Below are 27427 nucleotides of genomic sequence, written 5' to 3'. Positions count from 1 at the left end.
TCAGCCAAACACTGTATTCTCATTAAAGAAATGGAGTTAGGTTGACAGGATCCATTTTTCATAAACCTATCGAGATTAGCATAAATGATTAATAAAAAATTAAAGCAAGGTAAAATAAAGTCCTGTATCAGCTGTTCCATTATTTTCCCCCAGGATCGACATCAGGCAACAGGCTTATAATTACCTCAGTAATCCCATTAACCCTTTTATTAAGTATTGGTACAATATACATTTTTTTCCCCCTAGTGCTCTGGAACTTCCCCAGTGTTCACAATTTATTGAAAATCAACATTAACAATCCGGAGGGTTCATTGGTCAGCCCTTTTAAAATGCTTGGATGCAAGTTATCTGGATCTCCTTATTTAGAAAATATCTAGCTTCAGTAGTTGCTGTTTAATATCCTCATGAGTTGCTGCTGGATGGAAAGTATTTTATCATTATATGATATGAATACATCGTGTGGCTTTTCCCCAGATATGGAACAGAAATGTTTATGGAACACTTCTGCCTTTTCTGCGTTGTCATTGACAATTCTACCATTTCCATCTAGTAATGTACCAGTACCATTGCTAGGACTCTTTTTGTTTCTAATATACTTTAAACGCTTCTTTTTATTTTCCTTAACTCTGCTGGCCATTTATTTCTCCTTGTATCCTTTGGATTCCTTTACAGGCTTTCTACATTTCCTAGCTTCTGATTTGTATTAATCACTATCAACTTTCCCCCCTTCTCCATTTGTTATGTTTTTTTAAGAAATATGTTTTTATTTCTCTGCTTGGTCAGATTATTTTTTAAACCACATAGCCTTCTTCCTCAGTTGTAGGATTGTGGATTTAGGAGGATCTAATGAAATGTTCTTTCAACAGTTCCAAATTGTCACTCGTGTTTTTCTGTTTAAACTCTTTCTTTCAGCTGATTTGGCTCATAATTATTTTCAGTTTTGTGCAACTGCCCCTCCTTCTGTGGGGTCCTTCTACCTCCTCCTCTTCTTCTCTGAGCACTGTTCTATCATTTATCAGAGGGGTAGCCGTGTTAGTCTGGATCTGTAAAAGCAGCAAAGAGTCCTGTGGCATCTTATAGACTAACAGACGTATTGGAGCATGAGCTTTCGTGGGTGAATACCCACTTCCTCAGATGCATGTCACATGCATCTGACAAAGTGGGTACTCACCCACGAAAGCTCATGCTCCAATACGTCTGTTAGTCTATGGCCTGGTCTATGCTACGCATTTATACCGAATTTAGCCATGTTAAACCAATTTAATCCTGCACCCATCCACACAACAAAGCCCTTTGTATCGATATAGAGGGCTCTTAAAACTGATTTCTGTATTCCTCCCCAATGAGGGGAGTAGCGCTGAAATCGGTATTGCCATGTCGGATTAAGGTTAGTGTGACTGCAATTCGATGGTATTGGCCTCCAGGCGGTATCCCACAGTGCGCCATTGTGACCGCTCTGGAAAGCAATCTGAACTCGGATGCACTGGCCAGGTAGACAGGAAAAGCCCCACAAACATTTGAATTTCATTTCCTGTTTGTCCAGCATGGAGCGCTGATCAGCACGGGTGGCCATGCAGTCCCAAATCCAAAAAGAGCTCCAGCGTGGACTATATGGGAGATACTGGATCTAATTGCTGTATAGGGAGACAAATCTGTTCTATCAGAGCTCCCTTCCAGAAGACGAAATGCCAAAGCATTTGAAAAAATCTCCAGGTTATGATAGACAGAGGCCACAGCAGGGACTCAACACAGTGCTGTGTGACAAGTGTAATGGAAAGCCAAAGAATCAAATGGACGCTCATGGAGGGAAGGAGGGGGGACTGAGGACTGGAGCTATCCCACAGTTCCTGCAGTTTCCGAAAGGCATTTGCATTCTTGGCTGAGCTTCCAGTGCCTGAAGGGTCAAGAACATTGTTGCCAGTGGTTCAGGGAATATGTTGTCAATTTACCCCTCTTCCCCTCCTTCAAAGAAAAGGGAAAGAAATCATTTCTCGCCTCTTTTCAGTGTCACCGTATGTCTACTAGATGCTGCTGGTAGACGGCGTGCTGCAGCGCTAAACAGCAGCATCCCCTCCCATCCCCTCCCCGGTGGCAGACGGTACGGCACAATATGACTGATAGCTATCCTCGACCTCATCCTGTGAGTGCTCCTGGCTGGCCTCGGTGAGGTTGGCCAGAGGTGCCTGGGCAAAAATGGGAATGACTCCCAGTCATTCCCTTCTTTAAGCTTTGTGTCCTGGAGATTCAGTCTTAGCAGATGGTGCAATGGGGCTGGTAACCATCCTCATCATAGCAGCTGGAGGCTGAGCTCCTCTCCACCCTCCTTTCATGTCTAATGGAGATTCTGGACTATCATAGCAGTGAGAGGTTGTGCTCCTCTCCCCACCGCTCCCTTTAATGAGTAATGGAGATGTCCTGCCTGGAATATCATAGTAGCTAGAGGCTGCCTCCCACTCATTTTATCTCACTAAAAAGTCAGTGTTTCTTATTCCTGCATTCTTTATTACCTCATCACACAAATGGAGGGACACTGCCATGGTAGCCCAGGAGGGGTGTGGGAGGAGGGAAGCAATGGGTGGAGTTGTTGCAGGGGCACCCCCTAGAATGGCATGCAGCTCATCATTTCTGCGGGATATCTGTGAGGCTTTGACCTGGAGCAGCTGTGCTCCCTGGTTCTCTAGTAGACTTGCCCCATATTCTAGGCAGGACTGACTCTATTTTTAGACAAAACATAAAGAAGGGAATGACCTGGGAAGTCATTTCCATTTTTGTCCATGCGCCCCCGGCCGACCTCAGCGAGGCCAGCCAGGAGCACCCATGACAGCAGCAGATGGTACAATATGACTGGTAACCGTCATCGCCAATTTCCAAAGCAGCAGACAGTGCAATAGGGCTGGTAACCGTCTCTGCTACCTTGCAAAGGCAAATGAATGCTGCTGTGTAGCACTGCAGTACCGCCTCTGTCAGCAGCATCCAGTACACATACGGTGACAGTGAAAAAAGGCTAAATGGGCTCCGTGGTTACCATGCTATGGCGTCTGCCAGGGCAATCCAGAGAAAAAGGGCGCGAAATGATTGTCTGCCGTTGCTTTCATGGAGGAAGGATTGAGTGACGACATTTACCCAGAATCACCCACGACACTGTTTTTGCTCCATCATGCATTGTGATCTCAACCCAGAATTCCAATGGGTGGAGGAGATAGCTACCCACAGTGCAACACTCTGGAAATCGACTCCAGCCTCGGTACATGGACGCACACTGCCAAATTAATGTGCTTAGTGTGGCCGCGTGCGCTCAACTTCATACAATCTGTTTTAAAAAAAACAGTTTCTGTAAAATCGGAATAATCTCATAGTGTAGACATACTCTATAAGGTGCCACAGGACTCTTTGCTGTTCTATCATTGTTCCTCAGTTTGGGAGTCCTCTCAGGATAGCAGGGCTCAGGTTTGAGGACTGTTGAAGTTGACCTCACCTTTGTCTGGGATGCCTTGAATCCAGGCAGTTCCAGATATGGAATCTTCTGAGGACAAAGGCCTTGCTACAATCATAGAATCATAGAACGAAAAGGACATCAAGAGATCATCTAGTCCAATCCCCTGAACTGAGGCAGGACTAAGTATTATCTAGACCATCCCTGACAGGTGGTTGTCTAATCTGCTCTAAAAAACCTCCAATGATGGAGATTCCGCAACCTCCCTGGGCAATTTATTCCAGCGCTTAACCACCCTGACAGTTAGGAAGTTTTTCCTAATGTCTAACCTAAACTTTCCTTGCTGCTATTTAAGCCCATTGCTTGTCCTGTCCTCAGTTATTAAGGAGAACAGTTTTTCTCCCTCTTCCTTGTAACAACCTTTTATGTACTTGAAAACTATTCTCGTGTCCCCTCTCAGTCAGAGAAAGTCCCCTTGGTAGTCTGATCTATTTTGCGACCCCAGTGAGCATACCTTTAGGAGAGATGTCCCTTACACTAAGAATTACAGCCAAATTCTGGTTACTCCCAGTCCCAAAGGACTAGTTATTTACCGCAGGTCAGTTGCGTCTTAGATCTCACACCAAAGACAATGCTTGTAGCCAATCCTATAATTATTTATATACAGATTTATTAAATATGAAAAGGAAACCAGAGAACTGTTTACAAAGTTAAAGCAGGTAAACACTGTAACTCATTTGTGTATCTCTCTTAAGTTTCAAAGGATGTTGGAAGCTTCCGTAATTAGCAAGCTCTATATGTCCTTTAGGATAAACCCAGGCTAAGCAGCTGGGGATGTCTTGCTAGTGCCTGGAAAAACCTTGCCCCACAGAGTCCAAGCAGCATAGAGATACCTAGTTCCATTTGTTTGAGGTTTATATCCCTTTTCTGCCATGTGCTCTTCTGTCCGTTGAGTCACAGAGACTCTCTTGGGACTGTCACCTGAGACTACCTCTGAGCCCGTTTTCCCTGCCAGCTTGGGACTTCAGTATCCTGTCTTGTTGAGCCAGACACGCTAGGCTGCTGCAAACACAGACTGAGGTCTGAACCATGCCCCCCCATAACTGCAGACTTAACTGAAAACAGCTTAAAAAGTGCTCGTCTCCATCATCCAGATACACTGTTCCCAATGGGGTCCAAACCCCAAATAAATCCGTATAAAGCTTATACAGGGTAAATTCATAAATTTTCCACCCTGTGTAAGACTGATAGAGAGAGATGCACAGCTGTTTGCTCCCCCAGGAATTAATTACTTACTCTGGGTTCAATAATAAGCAAAAGTGATTTTTATTAAATATAATAACTAAGATTTAAGTGGTTCCAAGTAATAACAGACAGAACAAAGTAAGTTACCAAGAAAAATAAAATAAAAACATGCAAGTCTAAGCCTAATACATTAAGAAACTGATTACAAATAAAATCTCACCCTCAGAGATGTTCCAATAAGCTTCTTTCACAGACTAGACTCCTTTCTAGTCTGGGGCCAATCCTTTCCCCTGGTGCAGTCCTTGTTCCAGCTCAGGTGGTAGCTAGGGGATTTCTCATGACTGCAGCCCCCTTTATTCTGTTACAGCCCCTATTATAGCTTTGGCACAAGGTGGGAATCTTTTGTCCCTCTCTGGGTCCCCACCCCTCCTTCTCAATGGAAAAGCACCAGGTTTAAGATGGATTCCAGTGCCAGGTGACATGGTCACATGTCCTTCATCCTTCTGGCCTGACTCACAGGAAGGCTTGCAAGTAAACAGAACCATCTACAGTCAGTTGTCCTGGTTAATGGGAGCCATCAAGATTCCAAAGCACCATTAATGACCCGCACTTTGCATAATTACAATAGGACCTCAGAGTTGGCTTCATATTTCTAGTTTCAGACACAAGAATGATACAGTTATACACATAGGTTGATATCACACAGTGGATTATAAGCTTTGTAATGATCCCTTACCAGAGACCTTTTACATGAAGCGTATTCCAGTTGCATTATATTCACACTCATTAGCATATTTTCATTAAAGCTTGTGGAGTGCAACATCACAGCTCTAAGTTGCAAACTCAGCTGATGGGAGGAATCCACTTGAATGGCTTATCTTCTTGAATGGGGGAGCAGAACAACAAACATCTTTAATGCCCACAATAGTCCTACTGTCATTGGACCTTTCCCATTGGGGAGGACATTGCACTTTCTGTTGAAGATCAACCCATCACCCTAATTAACATCTCTCTCCTGTCTGATGATTTACGCATCACAGAGGCTCACAATGCATCCTCTCGGATGTTACCTCGCAGTGTGGGATACAGATGTTACAAGTGAGAGCAATGCTGGCAGCAACTCACAAGTGTTCAAAAGGTGTAAGCACATTCTTAGAATTCTGTTATCTATTTTGACAATGCCAACACACAGGCGAGCTAGCCTGGTTCCAGCTGTGTATTTGTCAGTTTAGACACAGGAATGTTGGCATGAGCTGGCATCTAGTCTGCCAGTGCCACAGTCCCTGCCCAGAAGAGTTTACAATATAAATGATTACATGAGAGACTAGTTAATATATAAAGTGTGCCAGGAAGGGGAGGGGAATGAAGAGAGACATCAATTGCAGAGATATGATTTCAGTGGTAAATTTAGACAGCACTACATCTTGGCCGATCGGGCTGTGGGGCTGTATCATTACTGTAACATTGGGCTCCGACTAGAGCCCGAGCTCTGGGATCCCATGAGGGGGAAGGGTCCTAGAGCTCAGGCTCCACTCTGAACCCAAATGTCTGCACTGCAATTTTTAGCTCTGCAGCCTGAGCCCTGTGAGGCCGAGTCAGCTGACTCGGGCCAGCTGCGTCCATTCTGCAGGTCTTTTATTCAGTGTAGATGTGCCCTAATAGTCTCATGCCTGGGTGCACACAAACTTGCACCAGTTTTACTGAAAATGTGATGTTAAATCAGTATACTGAAACCAATGCACTTTGTATGCAGACAATCTTACATCAGGCAAGCTAAAGCAATGTAAGCCAGGTTTAAACTAACACAAGAGTGTCTACACTCAGAGTTGCATCAATTTAACATCACACCTGGATAACATAACATCTATGCAGTAAAGTTGCACTGGTATAATTTGCCAATATAGTTAAACCTGTACCAGATACTGTGTAGATACTCTTATTTCAGAATAAGAATGGCTGATTTCAGTTCTGGTCAAATTGACCAAATAGAGTCACTCATATCAGAATAAGAGTGTCCACACATTCTTTGGCACCAGTTCAACTATATCTGTTTCAGAGTCAATTCAAGATATTCTGTGGCAGCTTTCTCCTGTAGGCAACTTGTGTGTGCAGACAAGTCCCAGTGAGAAGGCAAGATCAGGATGGACACCTAGATCTAGACCTCTTGATAAACATGTCAAAAAAGGACATTTGAGGAAGGAAGACACACTTATTGGTAGGACCCTACCAAATTCACAGCCATGAAAAGCATGTCATGGACTGTGAAATCTGGTCTTTTGTGTGCTTTTATTCTGTTCTATACTATACAGATTTCATGGGAGGGACCACCATTTCTCGAAGTGGGGCTCCTGACCCAAAATGGAGTTGCAGGGGGGGGACACAAGGTTATTTTTTTTGGGGGGAGGGGTCACACTGTCTTCAGAGCTGGGTGGCTGGGAAGTGGCTGCCGTTGGCCAGGCGCCCACCTCTGAAGGCAGCGCCCCACCAGCAGCAGTGCAGACATAAGGGTGGCAATAGCATACCATGCCACCCTTACTTCCATTGCTGCCTTTGGAGTTGGGCGGCCAGAGCGTGGTGGCTGCTGACTGAGGGCCCAGCTGTGCAGGCAGCAGCGCAGAAGTACAGGTAATACCATACCATGCCATCTTTACTTCTGCACTGCTGCTGACGGTGGATCTGGCTTCAAACTTGGGCTTCTGGCCAGCAGCTGCCGCTCTCCAGCTGCCAAGTTCTGAAGGCAGTGCCGCCACCAGCAGCAGCAAAGATGTGAGGATAACAGTACTGCAACCCCTCTACAATAACCTTACGTCCCCCCCCTCAGCTCTTTTTGGGTCAGGATGCCTATAATTCCAACACCATGAAATTTCAGATTTAAATAGCTGAAATCATGAAATTTATTATTTTAAAAATCATATGATTGTGAAATTGAGCAAAATGGACCCTGAATTTGGTAGAGCCCAGCTTATCAGTGATGTTGCAGTGCAGCCTTGCTGCAGCACACAGTTGATAATTACAAGAGCTGGGTCAACATTGATATTTAGTTTATATATCCAATTAAAAAGCAACTTTGCATAATGCACAACTATTTTAACTGAGTAACTATATAACCTTATTGTGTAACTCATGTCCTTTCTTCTTATCACCTATGTATGGTTTTGTTGCTCAGTTTCATCATGTCATAGCTGAACTAGATTGTAAACTCTGTGGGCATTTTTATCGGTACTTGAGGGTGCTATAAAATAATATTACCAGGCAATGTTGGTGAGAGAGAATTATTTCCCTCAGGATGTTCTGTTCCCCTTTCTATTCCCCATTCTTATACTCCTTCTTCGTAGTCTATGAGTGCTTTCCAGTAATGCATTAAGTAATGTGACTGATGTCTGTAATGTGTGGTTCATTTTTTTGTCATCCCTTCCCCAAGAGACAACTAATGTGTGCAGTTTCGTGTTTTGTGGTGATAGGCTTTAAAATAGAAATATTATTATATGTCCAGGCTGCTTTCTGTTTATCTTAGAGAAGGCCGGTCAAAGAAGTGTGCCTTGGAGAGGAAGGAGATGAGATTTGGAATGGTCCTTAGTTTATTCCATAATCTGGAACCAGATCCCAAGAAAAACCAGATCCCAAGAAAATTCTGTCTCCTGCACAAACCAGATTCATAACAAGAGTGAACAGTTCCATTGTTCCTATGGAGTAGAGTCCTCATTTTGGAGTGTTAATCGATCTTTAGATCTCCTGGGCAAAGACTGTTGAGCACCTTGAAGATAAAGACTGAGACCAGGAACTTGATTTGATATTCTATGTCACAGTAGAAAAAGGAGGACAAGTGAGACATGCTCATGGTTGCCTCGATTGCTGAGGAGATACACTGAAGTCTTTTGTACTAGTTAGAATTTCTTAAGAGCTGATGGTTTCATGGCCAAGCAGATTGCATTGTTGTAGTTCACAAGAGAAGTGACACAGGGTGCATAACTGAGGCCAAGTCATCCATCCGCCAGGATGGGATGGAGGCCCTAGCCAACCAAAGATGGTAGAAAGCGTCACTTGTGTATGCTGCTATGTGAGAGCTCTGTGTTAGCAAGGAATCCAGGAGCCTCCTAAACTATGGAACGAATTGACCAATTGCCGGCATGAACATGTAACCAAAGGAGATAGCATAGCGACTGCAAACTCCTCAAGATTCCTTCCTTTGTTGACAGCATCACCTCTGCCTTTGCGTTCTGCTTCAAACAGCTGTTCTTCATCCAGAAGTTGACCTTGGATAAGCATTGTTCTATCTCAATGCAGGTCTAAGACAGAAACATTTGCTGATATAATGTCAATTAGGGATGTGATTTTGTTGTTTTAAACAATATTTTTATACCAGCGAAAGCCCTAGTATAGATCCAGTTATCCAGCAAAAAAGTGTTTTTGCTAGTAGCTAGCTTGTTTAGTTTAGGAAATTGGTATAAACCATTGTCTCTCAGCCTTTCCTGACAACTGTACCCCTATCAGGAGTCTGATTTGTCTTATGTACCCCCAAGTTTCACCTCACTTGAAAACTACTTGCTTACACAGTCAGACCTAAAAATACAAAAATGTCACAGCACACTATTTCTGAAAAATTTCTTACTTTCTCATTTTTATCGATTGGATTATAAATATTGTACTTACATTTCAGTGTATGGTATATAGAGCAGTATAAACAAGTCATTTTCTCTATGAAATTTTAGTTTGTACTGACTTTGCTAGTGCTTTTTTTGCAGCCTATTGCAAAACTAGGCAAATATCTAAATGAGTTGATGTACTCCCTGGAAGACCTCTGTGTACCCCCAGGGATATGTGTATCCCTGATTGAGAACCACTAGTATAAGCTATCTGCAAGCAAAAGCACATTTTTTTGCCCATTAGAATGGCATTTCTCAAACTGAGGGGGTTTCAACCCCAAAGGGGGTCATAAGACTATTGTAGGGGGGTTGCAAAATTGGTCGCTGCTGGCTGAGGAGCCAGCTGTGAAGGCAGCACTGCCGCCAGCAGCAGCAGAGAAGTAAGGGTGGCAATACCATACTATGCCACCCTTACTTCTCTGATGCTGCTGGCGGGTGATGCTGTTTTCAGAGCTAGGCACCTGGGCAGAAGCCGCTGCCCTCTGCTCTGCCTTCACAGCTAGGTATTCCATGACAACAAGGCCATATTGATTTTGTCACTTCCCTAAGCAACAGATTTGTTGTCATGAAACGTGGTCTATCACTTTTGTAGTGTATCGTTGAAGTTGGACAGCCTTCACTCTAACAGCAGGAAAAAATAGGTAGCAAAAGTAAAAAATATACAGTATTATAATTTCTGAAACAAGCAAATTAATTTTGTTAAAACAATTGATCGTTGTACATGGCATGAAGAGGGGAAGCTGAAGCCAATGTAGATGGTAGAGAACAGGAGTCATAACTGCAATAAAACAACACCCCCCCCTTCACCCTCCAAAAAAATACTGCAGTTCTTATTTGGCATTTGGATTTATTTACACTGACTCAGAAGACAATCCAAGTCCCCAGTGTGTTTTGTGCAGTGAAGTTTTGGTCAATAACAGCCTAAAACCGAATAAACTCTGACGACATTTACAGACAAAACACCTGACCTATGTGGAGATGTCTGGGGAATTTTTTTGAAAGAAAACGTCAGCAACAAGAACTGTTGTACATAAATGAGAAGCGGTGACTGCCAGAACCCTGGAGGTGTCCTACGCTGTTTCACTTTTAATCTCCCTGGCAAAAACGCCGCACAACATTGCTGAATCTCTCATTCTTCCCACAGCTAAACAAATGTCTGATATTATTGCTTGGCAAAGATGCTGCTGTTCAGCTGAGCTCTGTTACATTACCAAATGATAGGGAGTCGTTGTGTTGAGGATATGTCCAGTGACAGACAACAGCAAGTGGTGGAAAGGGTTAAAAAGAGCAAGTTCTTTACATATTGATGAATTCACCAATGTTTCAGGGGCAGCACAGTTACTGATCTACATTCGCTACATTTGGGAAACACAGTAAAAGCTGCAAAGCACTGCCAGCATGTACTAAGGGAGAGGAAATATTTAAGGTCCCTCACACCTTTATAATGGGGGAACACAGTAACTGGAATATCTGTGTAGGGCTCTGCAGTGATGCTGCGAAGCTATGTCTGGTACCAAGAGTGGGCTTGTCAGACTTAAAGAAGTGGCCCCAGAAGCCCAGTGGACACACTGCATGATCCATAGGGAGCCTCTGGCTGGTAGGAACATGGATCCTAATGTTAAATCAATTTTAAGTCAAGCTGTAGCAATCATTAATTTTATTAAAGCAAAGCTGCTGAATTCCTGACTTTGTAATAGTCTCTGTGGAGAAATGGTACTGGAGAATCAGCACTTTTTACTACACACATAGGCTCACTGGCTGTCGCAGGGAAGAGTTCTAACCCGTCTCTTTAAATTCAGAGATTAGGTGCATTTGTTTCTGACTGAAGTGGATTCTACCCTGAAGAAGCCTTTAAGTGACATCAAACGGTTGGCAGCACTCTCGTATCTAGCAAATATTTTGGTGTTTAAATTCATTGAATGAGTCACTACAAGGAAGAGAAAAAAACATTCTCAAACACAACAACAAAATTTATGCCTTTTCTAAAAAACTGGATCTTTGGCAATAACAAGTCAACAACAAAAATTTTCAAATGTTTTCAGCACTGATCTCCTGGAAATCTCATCCAGTGATGTCACTGTTGGAGATATATAAGAGCACGTAGCTGAACACCTCTCTGCACTGAACCAGGTATTTGCTGCTTGACACTGGGTGCTGCACACCTGAGGTGACAAGGCATCCTCATAGATCCGTACCTTGAGGACTAGTTTCCAAAAGCACCATTTCCCTGAGCTGGTCCTTCAAATAGCATTAGCCTTTTTTCCCGTCTGTAGGGCCAAGTCTAAATCTGGAGAAGGCCTTGTGTTTGCTCCAAGTCAGAGGGTGGAATTCATAGGAGCTGTCCTGGACTCTGCCACACGGCAAGGCTTCTCCCCAGCTTCCAAACATGCATTGTGTCACTCAGTCGCCTGTAAATAGGTTTATATTTTTCAAACATAAACAAACCTAACACAAAGAGCTGCTCAGCTCCCCCTTCTCAGCTAGCTCCCTTCTCCTCTCTAGCACTGGTCCCAGGACTGCCTTGCTGAGCCTCAGGGCCCCACCACAGGAGTTAGTTCTACTCTGTTGATGCTCTCTTCAGGCACAGCCTGTCCTAATGACCCTCTCCTTCCTGCCCCTGACAGGACTTTATAGCCCCAGGTGTAGCCAGGCTCCCTTAAATTGGTCAGTTCTCGCTCCAGGATTGAGCATAGCTGTTTCTTTTTCTCACCCTCCACCTGAACCCAGGCTAACTCTTGTTCCATATCTACAAACTGCTAAATAATCTTCCCTCCTCCAGCTTTTGTTGAGTCCTCTTAAGCTGCTCCCGCAAGCCTTGGGGACGGTCGGGAGCTCTCTCGGCTTTCTTTGCTCTTGGCTTTGTCAGTGTATCATGAAGAGGCAATAGTCTCTCCGTAGTCAGGACTGACTGCTTTACCCAGGGGTGTGTCTTCAGTGCAGAATTAAGTCCTGTTACCTACAGTCAAGTTAGCCTAGCCTGGATGACAGCCGCTGCACTGTGAAATGGCACTCCAGCTGCTAGGTCCAGTTCAGGGCTGCACTCACTCAGGTGAGGCACTAAGAGCTCTGGGGCATAGCCCAGGATTCTTAGAGCTGCAGCAAGCTGAGCCACTCTATGAATTCTGTCCCAGTGAATTGTGGGATAACTGGTCTGTCATGCTGAGTGCACATGGGGAATTCTAGGAAGGATTAGCCGTACTCAGGTGGTGTCTGTCACCTTGGCAGGGTGGTCATGCTGCAGCTGACGAGTTGTGCTATGCAAGCTTCAGCCTCTACCTACTGGCAGGCCAGCCAACTTGAGGGAAATGCACCACATCACTCATGGCACGCAGTTCTGTGTGTGAAAGGGAACAGTCAGGGCAACCCTATGAAGACAAGCTGTGGTAGGGGCTGGTTATAATGCTGATTTTTGACACTCTTCCGCCATATAGCTTTTTTTAAATGTCCAGTTAATCCCACTGACAACCAGGACAGGTTCTGAAAAACAGGGGTAAATGCAATAACTTTTCTTTATTTAAAATGCCTTTAAAAGAGCTTATTATACAATTTATTGCAAAATGTCTAGTTTATTTATGTCCCTCTGTCTGCCTGATGAAATCCCATTACATCACAAATTGAAACCAATGCTAGATTTTTAGACTGGGTTGTGCAGCAGGTAGTTTTCAAGAGTAATATTAATCATGTTTCAGATACTGCCATTAATCAAAAATTAGATCCAAGTCTCTGTTGTAGGCCGAGATGGAGAAATATGAACCAGCGGTGAGTGCACTGTACTGTGGCCAGCAAGGTGCAAGGAGAGAACAAGTGAAGACAATTTTGTTCATACTGAAATTATAAAGGCTACTGGACAGTATTGGGTAGTGCCAGTCAGGGTCTCTTACATAATGTGGGAGCAAGTAACAGCTACTTCCACGGCAGAGGTAAATGTGGCAAAGACTGAAGAACCTGAGGTGTGGATAGGTGCCCTGCTGCACACCTAAGCTCTGTCACAGGAGAGTGTGGAAATCTGCAAGGTAGTCCCCTCCTCCAGCAAGTTCTCTGGTACTGCTGGTCAGCTGTGCCCCACACTCCTTGCCAGTCACAGCACATTCCCTCTTTTCCCCCATAACTGCCTAAAGTCTGCAGGAGCCTGGCATGGAGCACTCAGGAGAGAAATGCATATTGGTTCATTAACCACTGGAATAATTTACATAGGGATGTGGTGGACTCTGTTACTTGAAGTCTTTAAATCCAGGTTGGATGTCTTTCTAAAAGCTATGCTTTAGCTCATCCAGAAGTTATGGCCTTGATGAAGGAACCACTTGGAGAAATTCTGTGGTCTGTCTTCTGCAGAATTAGATAGAATAGAACAGGGGTTCTTAAATTTCATTGCACTGCGATCCCCTTCTGACAACAAATATTACCCCTAGAGGGGTGACCAAAGGCTGAACTTGCTTGAACCCTGCTGCCCTGGGTGGCGGGGCCAAAGACTAAGTCTGAGCCCCGCTGCCCCAGGCAAGGGAGCCAGAGCCGAAGTCCATGTCCCGCTGTCCAGGGCTGAAGTCCTTGGGTGGTGGGGCTAGGGCTTTAGCTTCAGCCCCAGGCAATGAGGCTCAGGCTTCAGCTTTGGCCCCAGCCCCAGAAAGCCTAACGCCAGCCCTGGTTACTCAATTAAAATGGGGTTGCAACCCACTTTGGGGTTGTGACCCACAGTTTGAGAACCGCTGGACTAGATGATCCAAATGGTCCCTTAAAAACTTTTAATCTAATTACTTGGAACTTTTGGCTGACAAATTAGCGGCACCTTATTGAACTCACTTCAATGTGTCGGGTGAATTATGAACAATTCATCTGCACTCAGCTGAAAGCGTATGCTGCGTTGGTGACATGGCACTGTGTACATAGGCACCATCTTCTGCTCCTGCCAGTGGGTGCTTGACCCACCTCTGCCCCTGGCCCCACCCCAACTCCACCCCTGCCCCATCCCCTCCTGTCCCCACCCCGTCCCATTTCCAACCCCTTCCCCAAAGTCCCCACCCCAACTCTGCCCCCACCCTGGCCCTATTCTGACTCCTTCCGTAAATCCCCGTCCCGGCCACGCCTCTTCCCTACCGCCTCCCCTGAGCGTGCCATGTTCCCACTCCTCTTCCTCCTTCCCAGCATGCTGCCAAACAGCAGGTAGGCGAAGGAGCGGGGATGCAGCACACTCAGGGGAGGAGGTGGAGGAGGAGATGGGTCACGGGAGGGGAGGAGAAAGGAGATCTTGGCTGCCGGTGGGTGCAGAGCACCCACTAATTTTTCCCCATGAGTGCACCAGCCCTGAAGCTACTGGTGACATGTGTCCAGTTTTGGCCCCACGCTACAAGAAGGATGTGGAAAAATTGGAAAGAGTCCAGCGGAGGCCAACAGAAATGATTAGGGGTCTGGAGCACATGATTTATGAGGAGAGGCTGAGGGAACTGGGATTATTTAGTCTGCAGAAGAGAAGAGGGGAGATTTGATAGCTGCTTTCAACTACCTGAAGGTGGGTTCCAAAGAGGATGGAGCTCGGCTGTTCTCAGTGGTGGCCGATGACAGAACAAGGAATAATGGTCTCAAGTTGCAGTGGGGGAGGTCGAGGATGGATATTAGGAAATACTATTTCACTAGGAGGGTGGTGAAGCACTGGAATGGGTTACGTAGGGAGGTTGTGGAATCTCCTTCCTTCTCCTTCCTTAGAGGTTTTTAAGGTCAGACATGACAAAGCCCTGGCAGGGATGATTTAGTTGGGAATTGGTCCTGCTTTGAGCAGGGGATTGGACTAGATGACCTCCAGAGGTCCCTTCCAACCCTGATATTCTGTGATTCTATATGTTGCTTGTGGGCTGTGCATATCAGGGACAGATTCTTCCTATGACAATGGCAAAAACTACGGGAGCATTATAGGAAGTCTCTTGTCTCTCTTTAGTAAGATTGCAGCCAGGCTTCCAAGTCAAGGCTGATTTATCATCTTGAATTAATTTAGGGAAGTCCTCTGGCCAGGTCCCCTCTAGCCTTATGATTTATGAATCTATGCTTGTAACTTGGAAAAACAGCTTCATATTTTCTAAATGCTAAAGTTAACTCTCAAGGGGAAGTGGATTTTTCCCTTCTGACAATATGAATGAAATTGAACATATTCATTCCAGGAAGAGAGAGTATATAATAGTTTCTTTCTGCTGCATTTTGAAGTGTCTCTTAATATTTTCTGTAAAGCCAGACCTTGGGAATCCCTTGGTAAATAATTTTCAGCATAGTCTTGAAACAATCATTGTGATTTATTAACACTGGGGTAGCTCCCTCAGTACCCCGTTAGGATAGGGGTATGGTTGTTCTGGGTGCTGTACAGATATACAAGAAGTAGTAGTGGCTGCCCGCAAAGAACATGCAAACTAAAGAAAAGATGTAACAAAAAAATGTGACTAACAGGAAGAGGGATTGGGGAAAGAAAGGATGAGGGGGTAACAGCATTGAGGCCTCTCATTAGTGGAGTGCTCATCTTGCTGGTTCTAAATCCTTGGCAAGTTTAAATAAATAAATGTCAGCTCTCCCCAGCTGATGTTCCAGCTGCCATTGTTAGTTGGTGGATTTCTTGTGTGCATCACAGCAGAGATGGTATGGAGGAGGGCTTAGAAGATTATTAGTTTTCAAACAAAAATATATTTTTGAGGGATATCAATTAATCACAGTTAACTCACATAATTAACTCAAAAAATTAATCACCATTAAAAATTAATCATGATTAATCGCACTGTTAAACAATAGAATACCAGTTAAAATGTATTAAATATTTTGGATGTTTTTCTACATTTTCAGATATATTGATTTCAATTACAACACAGGCTAGAATGTGTAAAGTGCTCACTTTATATTTATTTTTTATTATATATGCACTGTTAAAATTATAAACAAAGAAATAGTATTTTTCAATTCACATCATGAAAGCATAACTTACACATGTAGATTTTTTTGTTACATAATTGCACTCAGAACAAAACAATGTAAAACTTTAGAGCTTACAAGTCCACTAAGTCCTATTTCTTGTTCAGCCAATCGCTAAGACAAACAAGTTTGTTTACATTTACAGGAGATACTGCTTCATGCTTTTTATTTACAATGTCACCTGAAAAAGAGAACAAATATTCACATGGCACTTTAGTAGCCAGCGTTGCAAGGTATTTACGTGCCAGTTATGTTAAACATTCGTATGCACATTCATGCTTCGGCCATCATTCTAGAGGCCATGCTTCCATGCTGATGATGCTCATTAAAAAAAATGTGTTAATTAAATTTGTGATTGTACTCCTTTGGGGAGAATTGTATGTCTCCTGTTCTGTTTCACTCACATTCTGCCATATACTTCATGTTATAGCAGTCTCGGATGATGACCCAGCACACTTTAAGAACACTTTCACTGCAGATTTCACAAAATGTAAAGGAGATACCAATGTGAGATTTCTAAAAATAGCTTCAGCACTTGAATCTGAAGTGCTGTCCAAAATGAGAGGGATGAGGTGTGGAGCATGCTTTCAGAAGTCTGAAAAGAGCAACACTCAGATGTGGAAACTACAGAACTCGAACCACCAAAAAATAAAATTAACCTTCTGCTGGTGGCATCTGACTCAGATGATGAAAATGAACATGCATCGGTCCGCTCTGCTTTGGATCATTATTGAGCAGAACCTGACATCAGCATGGACACATGTCCTCTGGAATGGTGGTTGAAGCACGAAGGGACATATGAATCTTTAGTGCATCTGGCATATAAATATCTTGTGACGCTGGCTACAACAGTGCCATGGGAACGCCTGTTCTAACTTTCAAGTGACGTAAACAAGAAGCGGCAGCAAATTGTAACCAACCTTGTTTATCTGAGTGTTTGGCTGAAGTACGACTGAGTGGACTTGCAGGCTCTAAAGTTTTACATTATTTTATTTTTGAATGCAGTTATTTTCTGTACATAATTCTACATTTGTCAGTTCAACTTTCATGTTAAAGAGATTGCATTACAGCACTTGTATTAGGTGAATTGAAAAATACTATTTCTTTTGTTTTTTTATAGTGCAAATACATATAATAAAAATAAATATAAAGTGGGCACTGTACACTTTGTATTCTGTGTTGTCATTGAAATCAATATATTTGAAAATGTAGAAAACATCCAAAAATTTTTAAATAAATGGTATTCTAGTATTAACATCACGATTAGTCATAATTAATTTCTTAATTGTGCGATTAATCACAATTAATTTTTTTACTTGCTTAACAGCCCCAATATTGTCATAATTAACATTAAAAAAAATAGCAGTGTGTCTCCATCATCAAAACTGACGGAGAGAAAAGCATGTAGATGGATAATATTTAAAGCATCAAAGCCAATATAAAATGGGTCCCCCTTTTTGCTAGAGAATAATCCACTGTGAACAATCTTTACATAGAAAGTGTTATATAAGGATCATTTTGGACCTACTGTCCTTTTCACAGGAAAAAATATACATTGCAGTTGGTTGGAGAAGGAGATTTTCTAGGAGAATTGTCTCCTGAAAAAGTTGAACTTCAGCACAATAATATGTGTCCTGATGGTCCGAGTTCTTCTCTTGCTAATCAAGAGTAAGGTCCCTGTTCTACATCCCCTCCCTTCTGACCAAGTATATGTGATGCTTCTCAAATCCTCAAAGGAAATTACACCCCGTAGAAGCTCAGCAGACCCAATCCATACGATACTTCTGAGTTGTTTTGGGGCATGTGCTGTTATAAACGGAAGGCATTTTATCACATGTGGAATGATGCGCATAAAGGCCATCACCTTTGTCTTTATCGGGTTAGCACAAAGCAGATACTTATCGTAATACATTTAGAGGTTGCTCAGTGTACGTCATCTGTTCTTGAGCAGCAAAATCCTTCTCCTGTGATGTAATGCATAGATCATCAGCAAATATAAAGCTCCACGTATTTCTCTGTATGGGCTGGTGATTGGTATATCTGTTGAAGAGGATTGGTTCAAACGCACAGCCCTGCGGGAGGTCATTTCATTGTTGTCTCCAGTGGGTCTGTTTTTTGCACAGTTTTATGTAAAAACATCTCTTCTCCAGTTCTCCAGAAGAGATGATGAGCTGCACTAGGCAGTCATATCGTAGACTTTGGCAAGGAAGTTTTGGTGGTTGACTGTATCATATGCCACTGATAGATCTATGAACATAGTGCCTGTTATCATCCCTCTCTCAAGTCCATCTTCTCTGTGCTGAGTGATATTTAATATTTGGCCAGTACAGGACTTGCCTAATCTAAATCTGGCTTGTTCAGTATTAGATGCTGTTTGATATGAGGTGAAAGGCGATAGAGAATGAGAAGAACCAGCTTCGCGCCAACAAGACATAGGTGACAGCCTTTCACCTACACCATCGAGAAGCCAAGCTGAAACGAAACACAGAATCCCACTGGCTGATCACCCAAACCCCGTCTACCTGGGGGTGACATTGGACCGGACACTTTTCCTCAAAGTACCTGTAGAGAAGACATAAGGGAAAGTTAGCTCCCATCAAAAACATCCTCTGAAAATCGAACACCCCAGTTACTTTGCGAACCACTGCTATTACTTGTGCTACTCCATAGCAGAGTATTCATATCCACTGTGGAAACAATCTATCCATGCTAAAGAACTAGACTCTGTTCTAACCAACAGTTGTCCTGGAATAACAGGATATCTAAAGCCAGCACCAAAGGATAACCTGTACTTACTGTCTGGCATTGCACCACTTGATCTCAGGAGGAAGGTAGCAAGCCAAAGGGAAAGATCATGGCAGGTGGAAGATCTAAGGCATCCATTATATGGTCATATAGGAGTAATCAAACTCCTTAAATTGTGAAAGAATTTTATAACCAGTGTTATGCCTTTGGATACGACAGCTGGAAAGGCACAACTGAGGTTATGGAATTAAGACTATGTGCAGTGGGACGCACTGAAATAGACGTGGAACCCGAGAAAGACCTTCCCATAGGGGACAACACAGACTGATCAATGCGACAATGCCTGAACCACCTGTGTGAGCAAACTGATTGATCAAAGACTAATATGATCAAATGGGCTAGTTTAATGACACAAATATATGTGAGTGCGGTGCAGATCATGGACCACCTGCTCTTTTGCCGACTCTTTGGGGAGACCTGTATGAAGGAGGACCTTGCTGCAGCGATGGAAGAGCCATTGCTTGTGCATAGTTCTGATAAAATATCTAGTTAGTGACAAGGATACAAGAAGAAGAAGATGCCCATAAACCTTTATTGGCTGGAAATAGCTCAGCACATATAGTTTTATGCACATAACACTTCATTCAGTGAAAATATTCCAACACGTAAAAACTTATGCAAAGAAATACTTAAAAAATAAAGATTAACTAACGGTGCTATTAGGGTAAATTTGTAGGCCCAGTTATCACAACTGTAAGCTCAACTGTAAACAGTGAGTGAAAGTTCACAAAATGTCACACTAATCTATAACAACAAAAGTTGATGGGGAAAAAGTGTAAAAAGGAGACAGAAAAAACTTAATTAGTACAAACGAAAAAGGCCTACTGAAATAACTAAAGACCTGTGTTAAGGTGATGCCTGGTAAACAAGAAAAGTGTGTGACTGAAAATTAATGAACCAAAATTGGTGTTTCAGAAATTAGATCTAATTGGTGAACAAAATAATGAGGGGATGGGCTGTTCCTCCCGTCACTCCCTTTGGAGTCCTAAGAGAAAAGACTTCGGAGAAAATCAAAATCAAGAAAAGAAACAACTGTAACTCTGGCTAACTAAAAGATGAGAGAACAGGAAGGAGTGAGCTTCACCATTATGGCTGCCACCCCCACAGTCTCCTGGGGCCATGGGATCTACTGTTACATTGCTGGGCCTTTATCCTCCTTATCCTGAGATGTCCTGATCAGACCTGGCTAGAGCAAGGGACCCAGATGCCATTGCCACCTTCACTGGGTTTCATTGAATCCCAGGCGTGACTTTGTCTTCTCCTCCTCCCCCAATCTGCATCCCCCACATTCTGTGTGTTTTCCTTCCCCACCTTGTTTTTCTTTTTCCTATGCCTCCCTTTTGCCTTCTGTGTAGTTTGCAGCACTGCAGTGAGCCTGTAACCAGAAAGAGGCAGCCAGATGCAGTGCACTAAACAGCCTGATAGTGGGTAAAGTTTGCCAGGTCTTGGAATGGCTGATAGGATCATGTGCTTGGCCTGAGTTTCTCCATTAGTGAGGTGGCTGTGAGTGAGAGTCAACGCCAAAGATAGAAGCTGTGTTTTCTCCCCTTTTGTGTGTTTTTGTCTTGTTCTGTCTTTAGGAATTGGGATCGGCCTTTAACAATGGCAGTGACAGCAACTCCAGCCCATCTCAACTAATTCTTCTCTTTTCCCCAAGGAAGATGGTTATGACCATTTTTAATACCATCTGAAGCATCCCCACTGTTTGGCCTCACTATCACTCTTGGAAAGACACAGATCTTTTTCCAGCCCCGGTACCAGCCATCTTCATCCAAGGCACACAGCTGAAAAATGTGAATTGGTTCAAGTATTTGGGCAGCACCTTCTTGAGTGATGATTCCCTTGATAAGGAAATTTCCTCAAGAATTTGTAAAGCCAGCCAGGCCCTTGGCTGACTCCAAACAAAAGTCCTTACCTAACACAACATTCATCTCGCCACCAAACTGAAGATCTACAGTGCAGTGGTTCTAACACTTCTCTGTATGGATCTGAGTCATGGATTCTTTATAGAGAGTGCATTAAACAACTTGTGCAATTTCCTCCGCTCGGTAATGACCATTTACTGGCAGGATAGAGTGATGAATATTAAGATCCTTGAAAGAGCAAACACAGCCAGAATTGAGGAAATGCTACTAAGAGCACAACTTAGGTGGACCGAACATGTTATCAGAATGGAAGACCACCATCTCCCAAAACAGACCCTGTGTGGGGAGCTGAGGAAGGGCAAAAGAAAGGAGGGTCATCTATATAAGAGCTTTACAGATAACATGAAGAGCTGGCATACAGTGGGCTGGCATCAGTCTTAAAGTACTGGAGCAAATGGCTCAGAACCGGACTCACTTGACGGTCTGTGACAAAATCAGCATGCCACAGGTTTGAGCAGGACTGAGGAAATCATCTCTATGCTGCATGTGAAAGGCGCCACAGAACTGCATCATCAAAGATCATAGATATAGACTTCCCATGCCCTCAGTGTGGCCAACTCTGTGACTCCAACTTCAGACTTTGGAGTCATATGCGTAGCCACAGATGAGAAGTGAGACAATATCATCATCATTGTCAGTGATGGACTACCAACACCACCTGAATAACTGTCAGATTCAGTGTGTGTGTGTGTTCCTTTTAAACACTTCGTCCAGCCAATGGGAACAAAAGATGTTGTTAAAACAAAAGCCTTATTTAATCACTTTATATTTCATATGTTTTAATGTTTTTCCTTCTTTTTCTGTATCTTTAATAAAAAGTTTAAAAAAGATGTTTAAAGTTTTGCTTGCCATGGTACTAAGCAGGCTTAAGTTTCTATATGCTAGACCTCGAACTTTGGGCAGTAACGGGGTATGTCTATACTATGGGTTTATTCCGATTTTACAGAAACCAGTTTTTTAAAACAGATTGTATAAAGTCGAGTGCACGCGGCCACACTAAGCACATTAATTCGGCAGTGTGCATCCATGTACCGAGGCTAGTGTCGATTTCCGGAGCGTTGCATTATGGGTAGCTATTCCATAGCTATCCCATAGTTCCCGCAGTCTCTCCCGCCCATTGGAATTCTGGGTTGAGATCCGAGTGCCTGATGGGGGAAAAACATTGTCGCTGGTGGTTCTGGGTACAGCCTCACCTTCCCTCCGTGCAAGTAGAAGACAACCGTTTCATGCCTTTTTTCCTGAGTGAACTGTGCAGATACCATAGCACAGCAAGCATGGAGCCTGCTCAGCTCAAGACAGCAATCACAGACGTTGTAAACACCTCACGCATTCTCGTGCAGTCTGTGCGGAACCAGGACCTGCAAAACCAAGCGAGGAGGAGGCAGCTACAGCAGTGCGACGACAAGAGTGATGAGGACATGGATACAGAATTCTCTCAAATCACGGGCCCCTGCGCTTTGGAGATCATGCTGGTAATGGGGCAGGTTCTAGCCATCGAACACCGATTTTGAGCCTGGGAAACAAGCATAGACTGGTGGCACCGCATAGTGTTGCAGGTGTGGGACGATTCCCGGTGGCTGCAAAACTTTTGCATGCGTAAGGGCACTTTCATGGAACTTTGTGACTTGCTTTCCCCTGCCCTGAAACGCTAGAATACCAAGATGAGAGAAGTGCTCACAGTTGAGAAGCGAGTTGCGATAGCCCTCTGGAAGCTTGCAATGCCAGACAGCTACCAGTCAGTTGGGAATCAATTTGGAATGGGCCAATCTACTGTGGGGGCTGCTGTGATGCAAATAGCCAAAGCAGTCATTAAGCTGCTGCTACGAAAGGTAGTTACTCTGGGAAATGTGCAGGTCATAGTGGATGGCTTTGCTGCAATGGGATTCCCTTACTGTGGTGGGGCGATAGATGGAACCCATATCCCTATCTTGGCACTGGAGCACCAGGGCACCCAGCACATAAACCACAAGGGGTACTTTTCCATGGTTCTGCAAGCACTGGTGGATCACAAGGGACGTTTCACCAACATCCACGTGGGATGACCGGGAAGGGTTCATGATGCTCGCGTCTTCAGGAACACTACTCTGTTTAAACGGCTGCAGCAAGGGAATTACTTCCCAGACCAGAAAATAACAGTTGGGGATGTGGAAATGCCTGTAGTTATCCTGGGGGGCCCAGCCTACCCCTTGATGCCATGGCTCATGACGCCATACACAGGCAGCCTGGACAGTAGTCAGGAGTTGTTCAACTACAGGCTGAACAAGTGCAGAATGGTGGTAGAATGTGCATTTGGCTGTTTAAAGGTGCGCTGGTGCACATTACTGACTTGCTCAGACCTCAGCCAAACCAATGTCCCCATTGTTATTGCTGCTTGCTGTGTGCTCCACAATCTCTGTGAGAGTAAGGGGGAGACCTTTATGACGGGGTGGGAGGTTGAGGCAAATCACCTGGCCACTGATTACATGCAGCCAGACACCAGGGCGATTAGAAGAGCACACCAGGAAGTGGTGCGCATCAGTGAAGCTTTGAAAACCAGTTTCATCACGGGCCAGGGTACGGTGTGACTGTTGTGTTTGTTTCTCCTTGATGGAAACCCCCTTTTATTGACTCATTCCCTGTAAGCCACCCACCCTCGCCCTTCGATTACCGCTTGCTTTCTAAGGAAATAAAGTCACTCTCGTTTAAAAATCATGTATTCTTTATTAATTAATTATAAAAAGAGGGAGAGAACTGTCAAGGTAGCCCAGGTGGGGTTTGGGAGGAGGATAGGAGGGAAGGAAAAGGCCACTAAAAAAATTTCAAAATAATGACAGCCTATTGATTGGGCTGTCCACTGGGGTGGAATGGGCGAGTGCACAGATCCTCCCCGCATGCGTTCTTACTCGTCTGCTGGGTGAGGAGGCTAAGGAACATGGTGAGGGGGGAGAGTGGTTATACAGGGGCTGCAGCGGCACTCTGTGATCCTGCTGCCGTTCCTGAAGCTCCACCAGACACCGGAGCATGTCAGTTTGATCACGCAGCAGCCCCAGAGTTGCATCCTGCCACCGCTGATCTTCCTGCCAACACCTCTGATCTTCCTGCCTCCACTTCTCATCTCGAGCGTCTCTCCTCTCCTCACATTCCTCCCTCCTGTCTCACGGTCACTGGCATCTTGTACTTTGATACCACGCATTCAGATAAGCTCTTTCATTGTGGGCACTTCCATGATTTCCGAGAACATTTCCTCTCGCGTCTTTTTTTTCCACCACCTTATCTGAGATAGCCTTTGGGACGGAGGCGGGAGACTTGAAAAATTTGCAGCTGCAGGAGGGAGGGAAAAAAGGGAGAGAAGTATTTAAAAAGATACATTTTACAGATCAATGGTTATACTCTTTCTCGGTGAACAACACTATTCACATTACATAGCACGTGTGATCTCAGTACAAGGTTGCATTTTGCATCTTACTATTGAGTGCCTGCGGCTTTGGTGTTAGAGATCACAGACGCAGGTCCGGGCAGCAGAATTCGGCTTGCATGCGGCCATGGTAAGCCATTGTCTTTCGGCTTCTGCAGCCTTCATATATCCAGCGCCCTCCTTTCCCAAATAGCAAGGAAAGCCCATTGAGTGCTGCTGCTTTTCTTTTAATGTGCAGCATCAGAACCGCCCCCATCCAATTCTCTGGGATGATTGCTTTACCCCTCCCCCCACCGCGTGGCTGGTAGTAGGGAAGATCCTAGCTAGCCAAACACAAAAAATCTCAGTGTCAATCACCCCCGCCTTCCCCTGCTTGGCTAACTGCAGGGAAGGATTTCTTTTAAGCCACAGGCAAACAGCCCAACCATCTCTGTCCCCTTAATTAAATTCCTGTATTTCAGCCAGGTTACCTTGAATGATATCACTCTCCTGAGGATAACACAGCGAGATAAAGAACGGATGTTGCTTGAATGTCAGCAGTCACCGGGACCATACGTAGCTAGGCTTTGTCATGCAATGATACCAGATTACTTGCTACATGCATGACGTGGTCAAGTGTCCTACCATGGAGGACCGAATAAGGCTGCCCTGCCCAGAAATCTTCTGCAAAGGCTTTTGGAGTACCTCCAGGAGAGCTTCATGGAGATGTCCCTGGAGGATTTCCTCTCCATCCCCAGACATGTTAACAGACTTTTCCAGTAACTGTACTGGCCGCGAATGCATCCCTAGTCCTCAGGGCAAATTAATCATTAAAAAGCGCTTACTTTTAAACCTTGTTTTATATTTACAGAGGTACACTCACCAGAGGTCCCTTCCATGGCTTCATTGTCTGGGATAGTGGCTTGGGAGGGCTGGGAGGGTACTTCTGTCAGGCTGAGAGAAAGCTCCTGGCTGTTGGGGAGAACGGAGTGCTGTGTGCTCTCTGCAAGCTCGTCCTCCTCTTCCTCCTCCTCATCTTCTCCGTCTGCAGAATCCTCAGGCGCGGCTAAGATTACCCCCACCTGGTAATACACAGATGGGTGGGGTACTGGTGGTGGACCCCCCTAGAATTGCATGCAGCTCAGCATAGAAGCGGCATGTTTGCGGCCCTGCCCTGGACCTTCCGTTTGCTTCTTTGGTTTTCTGGTAGGCTTGTCTGAGCTCCTTAACTTTCACTCTGCACGGCACTGAGTCCCTGGTGTGGCCTTTCTCCATCATGGCCTTGGAAATTTTTTCAAATGTTTTTTCATTTCGTCTTTTGGAACGGAGTTCTGTTAGCACGGAATCCTCTCCCCATATAGCGATCAGATCCAGTACCTCCCATGCGGTCCATACTGGAGCTCTTTTTCCATTCTCAGACTGCATGGTTAGCTGTGTTGATGAGCTCTGCATGGTCACCTGTGCTGATCAGCACTCCACACTGGGCAAACAGGAAATGAAATGCAAAATTTTGCGGGGCTTTTCCTGTCTACCTGGCCAGTGCATCCGACTCCAGATTGCTGTCCAGAGCGGTCACAGTGGTGCACTGTGGGATAGCTCCCGGAGGCCAATACTGTTGAATTGCGGCCACACTAACCCTAATCTGAAATGGCAATACCGATTTGAGCGCTACTCCCCTCGTCGGGGAGGAGTACAGATATCAACATTAAGAGCCCTTTATATCCAAATAAAGGGCTTCGTTGTGTGGACGGGTGCAGGATTAATTTGGTTTAACACTGCTAAATTTGGTATAAACGCGTAGTGTAGACCAGGCCAGGGTTGTTAACATCTTTTTCTCTTTGGGCCCATATATTCCATCTACATTAATACAACAGATCTTGGAATCTAAGAGTATGTATAGTAATCTTTTTATTACTTGGCACAAAAAGCAGAAATGTGCTAATAAAGTTTGCAGATGACACAAAGCTGGGAGGTATTGCTAACACAGAGAAGGACTGGGATATCATACAGGAAGATCTGGATGACCTTGTATACTGGAGTAATAGTAATAGAATGAAATTTAATAGTGAAAAGTGCAAGGTCATGCATTTAGGGATTAATAACAAGAATTTTAGTTATAAATTGGGGACACATTAGTTGAAAGTAAGAGGAGGAGAAGGACCTCAGAATATTGGTTGATCACAGGATGACTATGAGCCGCCAATGTGATATGGCCATTAAAAAAGCTAATGCAGTTTTAGGATGCATCAGGCGAGGTATTTCCAGCAAAGATAAGGAGGTGTTAGTACCATTATACAAGGCACTGGTGAGACCTCATCTGGAATACTGTGTGCAGTTCTGGTCTCCCATGTTTAAGAAGGATGAATTCAAACTGGAACAGGTTCAGAGACAGCCTGCTAGGATGATCCGAAGAATGGAAAACCTGCCTTATGAAAGGAGACTCAAAGAGCTTGGCTTGTTTAGCCTAACCAAAAGAAGGTTGAGGGGGGATATGATTGCTCAGTATAAATATATCAGAGGGATTAATATCAGGGAAGGAGAGGAATTATTTAAGCTTAGTACCAATGTAGATACAAGAACAAATGGATATAAACTGGACACTAGGAAGTTTAGGCTTGAAATTAGATGAAGGTTTCTAACCATTAGAGGAGTTAAGTTCTGGAACAGCCTTCCAAGGGGAGTAGTGGTGGCAAAAGACATATCTGGCTTTAAGACTAAGCTTAAGTTTATGGAGGGGATGGTATGATGGGATAGCCTAATTATGGCAATTAATTTAGCAATTGATCTTTGATTATCAGCAGGTAAGTATGCCCAGTGGTCTGTGATGGGAAGTTAGATGGGTTGGGATCTGAGTTACTATAGATAATTCTTTCCTGGGTGCTGGCTGGTGAGTCTTGCCTACATGCTCAGGGTTTAACTGATCGCCATATTTGGGGTTGGGAAAGAATTTTCCTCTATGGCAGATTGGCAGAGGCCCTGGAGGCTTTTCGCCTTCCTCTGCAGCATGGGGCACGGGTCGCTTGCTGGAGGATTCTCTGCAACTTGAGGTCTTCAAACCACAATT

At 44.2% G+C, this 27427-nt stretch overlaps 1 protein-coding gene across 1 annotated transcript in view; it reads left to right on the top strand.

The window, feature by feature from the left end:
• Positions 1–27427, top strand: part of SHANK3 (SH3 and multiple ankyrin repeat domains 3) — a 727758-nt gene that overhangs the window by 114415 nt on the left and 585916 nt on the right. The gene's annotated exons all lie outside the window — the stretch shown is intronic.

This window comes from Gopherus evgoodei, chromosome 1 (assembly GCF_007399415.2).
Source record: "Gopherus evgoodei ecotype Sinaloan lineage chromosome 1, rGopEvg1_v1.p, whole genome shotgun sequence".
Classification (NCBI taxonomy): Eukaryota; Metazoa; Chordata; order Testudines; family Testudinidae; genus Gopherus; species Gopherus evgoodei.
The sequence above is the reverse complement of the archived record's forward strand: the minus strand, read 5'-3'. Positions and strand labels throughout refer to the sequence as shown.